We start from the raw sequence: 10000 nt of genomic DNA, 5'->3' as shown, positions 1-10000 counted from the left end.
GAATACATACTACATAAAACTAGTAATTATTCCAAGTATGTGAAAATTAACACTATTCAAGGCCGGGTGGTTAGGGCTTCCAGGTTAACTTCAACAGACAGCATGTTTCTGATAACAATTAATTGTTTTCCTTACTGTTAAACAAGGGTTATGATGCAAATGTTATAAATTATAAGACTAAACATGAAAACATACCTTTGAGGAGCAATTGATTTTATCAGATTTTGAGAAGTAACACATCACGTACGGCCAGGTTTACTTCTAAGATGGGTATTTAAAATACCGACATATACTTTAGTAGTATGGATTATATTTTATAATAAACTGGAACTGGAAGCAAAGCGAAGAACCTCTTCCAAAATTTGTTGTAAACGTTTAATCCACAGTAAAACACACAATGAATACACAATGAACGCCTTCTCACTCAGCGTTTTCGTCACTACTGGACTTCATCTGATAGTGACGAAAACGCTGAGTGAGAAGGCGTTCATTGTGTATTCATTGTGTGTTTTACTGTGGATTAAACGTTTACAACAAATTTTGGAAGAGGTTCTTCGCTTTGCTTCCAGTTCCAGTTTATTGTTTGGTTTGGTTGATTCGCGGTGGTTGGCAGACACCGGTTTGACGGATTTTTCATGGATTATATTTTATATTACAGTACCAATGCCTTTAGTATAAGGCAGGTTTTGTTACAAAATGTGACTATTTTTAAAGGACAAGTAGACATTTATAAGGCAGTAAGACCATATCCTGTGTGTGAACCTTAAAAGCATTTTCTAAAAAGACAGAACAGCTTTTAGTCTTTCCCCATCTGTACACACACAGACCTAATGGCATTTTTCCTTCTTTTTTTTTTTTTTCGGTAGAATAACTTTGTTTTCTCCTCTCCCTCTAACAATTGTTGGCCATTATATGTTCACTTTTTAGATGATATTGTGTTTTGGTCTGATAATATAATTAAATTATAGGATTTCTTTTTCAATATTTGAATGCAACAACTGATTTTTTTTTAAGATTTACTATCAACTGGTCTTATGATCAGATTAATTATTTGGATGTTATGATTTATAAAAACTGGGACTTGGGTAGTCTTGGGTCTAACATCATTAGGAAACCCATATACTCCAATTTTCTGCTTCACTATAGTAGTGGGCACCCTATACGTCAAAAGAGTTAGGGGCCAACTGATGAGACTTTCAAGCATGATCTCACAATAGGATATTTTCATCAATGAATGCTTGAAATTTATTTCCTTACTGGAACTGGGAGGTTATCCTAGTAGCTTTACCATTTTGATTTTGAATGGTGTAAAAGTTACGAGATAAGGGAATTGTTTATCCTTTGTTAGGAGGGGTAAATTATGTACTTATGTGGATTAACCTGGATACGAAAGAGATTTTATCCTTACTTATAATGTAGATTTCTGGGATATTATTAGTGCTATAAGCAAGAGCTGAACTAGTTTTGCAGCAAACAAGGATTATTTGGAATTGTTGGGACCACAATCAAAATTTGTGTATAGGAAGTACACTTGCTTCAAGGCATTAGTGAAGAATAATAACCCCAAAAAGGAAACTGATGGTATGAATAAATGTGGACACTACAAACAATGCAGTTTCATTTTGGAAGGGTCCACCTCTCATATTAAGGATTTTGGTAAAATTAATTTCTAGCAAAAAATATTACTGCTTTAGTAAAGGTGTGGTTTATTTGTCACAGTAACAACAATATTCCAGCTTTTATGATGGAAAAATGATGCAACCTTTAAAAACTAGATTTTATAGACATTTATATGATATTTAAAACAAAGAGGAACAAAGTGTGCTGTACAAACACCTTAAGTTGCAGTATAATCATAAGTTTAAGTTCTTTGTCATTGACTATGTAATCTTTGATATGAGGGATGGTCCTTTGAATGATGTTTAGAACTGAAAGAATTTAAACGGCAATTGGTTACTAATGCTATAGAGGGATGAGGTTTGAATGATATGGTCATGAGATGAGGTTTGAATGATATGGTCATGATCAGTAGTGTTTTAAAGCTTAAAGCAATATATTAGTTGTAATGCATTTGTACTGATTTTTTTTAACTTAATTTAATATATAAAATTTTTAAACCAGCCTTCTTGGTTGAGATGAATTTGATGTAATTCTTTAGTCATGTATTCTATTTAAATTGTTTAAATGGATTGTTAATTTATCAACCAATAGGATGGCTAGCTTTTTTAAGTGTTGTGGGATAGCATTAACCATGGAACATATTTATACTGTTTTTTAATTGAGGTTGTTTTTTTATTCTGATGAAGTCCATGTACCAGGACAATAGCGTTACTTGTAATTAAAAGAGCATGTTCTTCACCGGCTCCTGTTTTATTTTTTTTTTCAGTTTAGTTCGAGTACTTTATTGTGGTTCTTTTTTATAGATAATGTATTGTTTATAAATTCAGTTATGGTAGAATGCCATAATAAAATCATTTCAGTGAATAAAATACATAGATGCATTTCCGCATGGAGTAGTATATTTGCCACTCTGTCTATCATGCAACATTTTTTCATGTTAGCAAGACTACCAGGTGAGTTATGGTTGCAATTATTAACAAGGAAAAAAAACAGAGAATGCTTTATTAAGACATTCCAGGGTCCATGAATCATTTTATGTTTTATTTGTTGTCCTAGACAGTACAGATTTAAATATCAGATATGATGCTTGAGATATATTGTTATAAAAATTGGAGACAGACTTCCAAATTAGATTAAATGCCACCTGATTTCCTGGGCTCGATGATTCTGTTGCTTTAAAAAGTTTTTTTTTTTAATTAAATGCATCAATAGTTCATTGACTCATGTTTTAATATTGTTTTATAAACTTTTAAAATTCCACTTGTGATTTGTTATAGTCTATTGAATATGTCCGTGTCTGAAAAAATGACCATGTTTCTGATTCAACTGGCTGTGAATGCACATGTGATTTTCATGCCATGTTATTTTAACTTTGTTTTCCATCTATTCTGTGCTTTGAAATAATTTATTTTGGTATTGATGAAAGGACTTAACCCATAGACATCTTGTAGCCTGAGAAATCGATTTGTATAATTTTTCATTTGTTTTTATTTGTATCACCAAATGTTTTACTTAGTAATATTTTCATTGCTTTTTGAACATCTGTACAGCTGGTTAGTATATTTAAGTTAGGGAGTATATAGGGACCCATTATATGATGATACATGCCGGCTTACTCCCACAAAAAAAATGTTGTTTGCTTTATCTGCAGTTATGCCTGATTGGTCATTCTCAATCGGTACTCAGACCTGGTTAACAAAATTCAAAGAAGCACAAACAAATAAATTCATTTCTGTGTTTTTAAATTGCTTATGAGTTTATATGTGTGCTGTTTTGCTATTTGGAGATTTTTAGTGGGAGACTTGCTTCTACTTGATGTTCATCCCTGCAGATTTATTAAAAGTAGTTCATTATCTTAAATCATTTTAGAACAGTAGGACTGCATTACATGAGGGCCTTACAGTATACATAGACTAGATGGACTTGGGTAAGGTTTTGACATTATATAGCACAAAAACGTGTTTGATAAACAATATAAATTAAATGCAAATACGGTGTATTGTTCAGTGGATTAAACAATGTGGTGTGTCTCATGGTTATGGATTGGGTCACTTAATCTTCAGTATATTTTTTGTCATCTCTAGGTAGTGAGGAAAATCTAGATTTGTTTGTATGAAGATAACTGCAGACTTCGTAATATAGTTCTATAACCCGCAGGTGTGAGAATACTGCAATAAAGGTTTAGTGACATACACTCTTGATGTGAAGACAATAGAGTGCCTTTTAATGTTAAGAAATCTAGCACAGTTAGGGCCACAATGATGTATAAATTTGATTATTATCAAAAAAGAGGGAATGCTCTGAAAATAACCAATGTTTTAGTAACTAAGGGACATTACTGGATAATAAATGTAACTTTGATGAAAGCATGAGCATCTTGGTCAGAAGGCTTATATTGTTGCCCCTGTGGTATTCAGATCAAAATGTATCAGAACCAGGGGAGTTATCATCCACCTGTGGACTTATTAATTCAGTACATCAGGCCTTGCTGAATGGCATGGAGAGATGAAGCCCTTTCTGTGACTCAAGTGACAGGGATTTAATTAGTCACCTCACCCCAAGAGGACCAAGGTAGGGAAAGGAGAGGAGTCAAGGTATGTGGCCTGCTCACCTCTTCTGAGAGGAAAAATAGTGTTGCATGCACTTCAGGGCAAACTGGAAAGTTGTGATTCACTAGAGGAGACTAAGAAAACCACCTCCCATGTTTTGGGATTGGTCTATAAAGCGGCTTGTTGGTACTGTTACTTGCAAAAGTATGGGAACAGCCATCACAGACATTATACTGCACAGTCAAGTGTGTGTGTGTGTGTGTGTGTGTGTGTGTGTGTGTGTGTGTGTGTGTGTATGCACGCGTATGTGTGTGTGCGTGTGCGTATGCACGTGTGTGTGTGTGTGTGTATGTGTGCGCGTGTGTGTGTGCACGTGTGTGCGCGTGCTCGTGTGTGTGTGTGTGTGTGTGTGTGTGTGTGTGTGTGTGTGTGTGTGTGTGAGAGAGAGAGAGAGAGAGAGACACACACACACAGAGACAGAGAATGTGTGGGTGTGTGTGCGTGTGTAAGGCCAAAATACAAGAAAATACCTTAAACTACCCCAATGGCCATCTTAAGGATTGCCCCTCTAAGTCAACTGTCTTCATGAGTGAAGTAGGAACAAATGCTTGAATTGACTGAGAGATGGTTGATGTTAAAGGCAGTCAGGACACATCACCAAAAAAATGAAATAAATAATTTACTTCATCATGCAGCTTTAAAGCTAAATGTATAATGCAGTCAGATTGCACCAGGATACACTGCTTTTTCTCTGATTTTATTTCCAGCTAAAGTATCTTGTCTGTATGCATGTCTTCTTTGTGTCCATTGAAATTTCACTTAGTGTTCTGATTTCTTCCCACATCCCACTAATATCCTATAAGTGAACTGATGGTCATCTAAGCTGACTGCAGTAGACTCGTGCCCCATCTAGAATGAATTATTTGCCTTCCACCAGCTGCATAACCCTATAGGTTTGAGCTAATTTATGACTCTGACTAGGATAAAGCCACATCAGAAAATGAATGAATAAGCATAATTCAATTAGAAAGGATCTGGTCAGAAAAGTAACACTTCTCAGAAAGACCTGAGGGGTTCCCATTGTTCTTGTTGGCATATAGATTTATGAAAGATGATGCCTCTCAGTGTTTCTCTTGAAAACGGGGACAAAACTAGTCTTTCTTGAAAAAACAAAAAACAATGCTTGAGCATGTAGCACATGGATTTTGTTTTAAGTCAGGTAACCTCAAGCTTGAAATGACCATTAATAGCAATAAAAAGGACAAGATGCAGCACACAGCAGCTACTTTAATTTGGAGCAGACCTCATTAAAAAAGTTTTTCAGACAGTATTCCATCAACCAGTTTCAGAAATAAGCTAGACATATACATGGTCTCTAAACAATAAGTCAATGAAATAATAGCAACTAAGTTTTTTTGAAAGCGAATAGACTGCAACTTCATATAGTACTGTACCTGCAGGCTTATCTCCTACTGATCACTTAGATGCTTGCATAACATAATCTGTGTCTACTTGATAATCTCAAAGTCATGCTCACAAAACCCCTTCTTACTGATCTTGCTGTCTCGTTGCCCTACTGGCCAGTGGTAGTAATTTACAAAAGTAATAACTTTTTAAGACTGTTTTTGCATGAAGGCTGTACCTCCTGCTTTCTTTGATAAGGAGGCTATGCCCCTACCCTGATTTCTAAATATAGTACCTCTGAGGTCTTACCAACTCATAGGAAAGGGACATTTTAATAGCCTTTTCTCTAAGTGCAATCTCAGATACAGTACATTAACAGATTGGGAATTTGGGGAACAATCCTTACATAAGGGGATCTGGGAGTGCAGAACCCCAGAAAAACATTAAAGTGGATAACACAGTCAGTTCTGGGTGGCAAAAAATTGTCCACAACACTGGCTGAGATATATTTAAGTTAGGTTAACTGAAGTAGAGCCGTTAATTCCATGCTTGCATTTTTCATTACTCAATATAAACAACTAGGAATGTTTTTAAGGGAATACAAAGATACTGAGTTTTTATATGAAATGAAAGACTGCTTGAAAATCTGAAAGTCAATGAGAGTTAAAATGTATTCCTCATGTCTGCATCACGGTTTTCCATTTTAAACCTAAAACAGGCACCTCTAGTATTTATTCATTTACCAAATAAGTTAATCAGAAGGATTCACACATATAAGTGTCCTTGATGACTCTGCAAGCCGATTGTCATGCTCTATCATTTCTAGTTTGATAGTAAGTCTTGTAGCCATTTAATAATTAAAAGGTATTATCCTAAACTTATATTTTGGTGATAAAATTTTCCAGAAACAAAAACAAGTTTGTGTTAGGCAGTCTATTAGTCACACTTTTGACGTTTGGAAGCCCTGTTATGACAATACAATTAAGAATGTTGTTTTTCTTTTAAACAGCACAGTGGCTTAGTACCAAAATTTTTGTTTTGCAGCTTTAGGGGCTGAGGTTCAATCATGACCTATAGTTGTTGTTTATGTGAGGTCTTGCACGCTCTCCTATTGTCTCCGTGGATTTTCTCCATTTACTCCAATTTTCTCCAGCTCCTTCAAACACGCTTTTTGACTGGCTACACTAAATTGCTTTCAGTATAAATGCTATATTAATACTTGCCTTTACGGTCTATAGTATAGACGAAAATAGTCTGAAAAGGACAAGCTAATTAGCTAGTTAGCAAATAAGCAAGTTTATTAATTAACAGTTTTATCTCCCTTATATATTAAATGATTGCTGTCTCCTGAAATGAATGAATAATCAATGTTTATCTCTTCCCATAAGAAAAATGTGCAAGCCTTTGTTTTTTTTTTACATCAGCAATATGGTCATTTCTTACATTGTGCACTTTCTTTTCCAATAAGTGAGAGAATTAACACGGCTAAAGGTGAAATCCCAGTATTAACTGAGTGATGAATTTCTCCCTCACGTCATACATTGAAGATTTATTTTTTACATTCTTTAGACCTGTATAAACAGACAAGTTTTAAACTCAGAAAATAACTTTCGGTCCCAAATCATTATTGCTAATGGTACAATCTAATTTACCCATCAGAGAAGCACCCGTAATCAAGATGTTACACTTACGTGAGAAAATCTGGGAAATAAGTTTCATAGGCTCCTTGTACAGTGGACAGTTTGATAGCAATTATAAGAGAGATGAAACAATCATTCTTTATCCTACTTTTTGTACCATATTAGATGCATCAGTATCAATATTAGTCTTAATAATGGAAGAAGAGTGAATTAAACACTGGCATATGCTGTCAATAGCAGAAAAAATGGTGGGACTTGAATACCGGTAATGTGCTGCAATGTATTCTGGGTGTTTATACTTAGTGGTAAGACCTCTCAAGTGTACAGATTTTTGCAGAATGTCCAGATTTTTGCCTCATATTTTTGGCCTGTTTCTCATAAAATTTTGGCTTTCTGGCAAGCCACTAGCAAATAATTGAGGATTAAAGTCAGAAAATAATAACAGCCATTTAAAATTCAGATCTCATACCTTTCAGGAAATGTATTCTAATGCAAAACCTGCTTTTCTATCATCTTTCCAAGTTTGTAAGATCAATATTTAAGAATTGTCCCTATTTTTGGGCCTTTGTCTCCCGTTATCTATGGCTTTGTCCAGATTATTTACTTTGAGAGGTTGAGAGGTATGACATCATCAGTAGGGATACATTTCCACATTTATTAGAAAAAAAGAAATGTCATTACGAGTCAGAACTTCAAGGATAATACAACTAATTATTAAGTGTAACTTGTACTCATTACTGTGATTTCACTATGGTTTTAGTGGGTGCACTACCATTCATAGGTGTATATTTTCATCAAAGAGGAAACAAGCCTGTACAGATGACTGAAACTTACCAGCTTTTCACTGCGAGATTGTGGCAGAGTGGGGAATACACCCTTTTCCCTCTGTTGGGTGTTCTCGGAGATGGTGAATGTAAATACCAGGGGGTGTTGGAGTGCACCCCCCCTGTAAAAAAAAAATGTTTTACATTTTTGATCCTTTATAGATCAATGGTTTTCTTGGGTGACCATTAGGTTCTGATCACTGATAGGCAGATACTGTAGGTTTTCGAAGGAAGCTTATGCTTCCAGCTTTAGTTCACCTTTGTAAAACAAAAATTAAAACAGATTCAAAACAAAATTTAAGAAATACAAATTCAACTGAATGAATGATTTGGTTTAACATTACCAATTCCATGTAGGTTTGTGTTTTCTGATACTTAGTCTAAGTTCTGGATATTACGGTAGTTTTCAGAAAAAAGAAAAGAAAAGAAACGTGCCCCTGAAAACAATGCTACCTTCCTCTACCTCTCGCTCTCAGTGAAGTCCATTTATATTCTCATTTTCTTTCTCTAAGCTTTATATCCTTATTTGTGTAATTCCCAATAAACTTGAGTGTTTTCACAAGATATTTTGTTACATAAAATGCAAGACAAAATACTACAATATTTCTCTGTTTAAACCATCGATGAGAAATATATGCAATTTTTTCTTAATATGTTATGACTCGTTATTTATCATTACTACAATCCATGTGTAAGGAAAACGTTGCTCTATTTATAATTTAATTATTGCCTGTAAGTATATTGCTCTGAGAGAGAGAGAGAGAGAGAGAGAGAGAGTGTGTGTGTGTGTGTGTGTGTGTGTGTGTGTGTGTGTGTGTGTGTGTGTGTGTGTGTGTGTGTGTGTGTGTGTATAAATAAATGATAATTAAGTATGAAGAACTGAATGTTTGACAAGAATAGTAAGGTTTATGCCTACTTTATTATATTCCAGTCAAAAGAGAGTTGCTGTATACAGGAGTCAGTTTCCATATTGCCTAATTTACTCACTATATATCATACCAGTGAAGCATAATGGTAGAAGCGCTTCACACTTACAGTGTAGGTACGCATATAAATGGAATATACACTACTGATACTCTGCAAAAGTGGAGCAAAATAAATGCTGCATCAGAATACAGTTAGAAGTTTGTTATATGTATAGTCAAGACTGTTGAAAAAACAGAGAATGTGAAAGGAAATAAAATTAATCCAGTGAATGATATACAACAGAAAGTATACTGAAATGCAAAATGTATCAGGAAAGCCATCAGCTTTGCAGCTATCATGCATAAAAGAATATAGGGTTGTATTGTATATATAGTGTAGTCTGGCTAGTGATATAATAAAACAGCAGTGCTCCCAACAAGTTACAAGGATTGGTAAATCAAAATAAACTGAAAACAATGACAAAATAAACACCTCATATCATGAGTACCTTTTGTTTTACAAATCAAAGATATGGGTTAAATATTTCATACAACAAATTCTAGTACTATAGGACAGCTTTTATTTTAATATAAACTTGATTTTCTAACCTACATAAAAACATTTTCAAAGCAACCAGTACTAAATTCAATATATTATAGCTTACAAATGGCCTTTCTCATGCTACTATTTTGTTGAAGGTGACACCGTATGACAGTTTCAGAACCTAAGCATATGCAAAAATAAATATGTTTTTACTGTCTTACATTCCTAGTGGTAAATAAAAAAAACATTAGGAAACATAATAACAGTGGTAGTCATAAATCAGTCACATGATTAATCAAGGTCAAAAGTGTAATGTTTATTTTAAATATTGTAAGTATTTTTCCTGCTAAGGCTACATGGCCACTTAAAGATATCGTAAATATACTGTTTGCTTAATTCTATCTTATATGTCATCTTGTCACTGATAACTATTAAATGTATGTAATTGTGAATTCACTGTTCCCTTTTTATTTTATTGTTACCAAACAAATAAATAATATAAAATAAAATAAAA

This window comes from Protopterus annectens, chromosome 9.part0 (assembly GCF_019279795.1).
Source record: "Protopterus annectens isolate FY-2018-M chromosome 9.part0, PAN1.0, whole genome shotgun sequence".
In the NCBI taxonomy this organism is placed as follows: domain Eukaryota; kingdom Metazoa; phylum Chordata; order Ceratodontiformes; family Protopteridae; genus Protopterus; species Protopterus annectens.
This window is presented reverse-complemented; position numbering follows the sequence as displayed.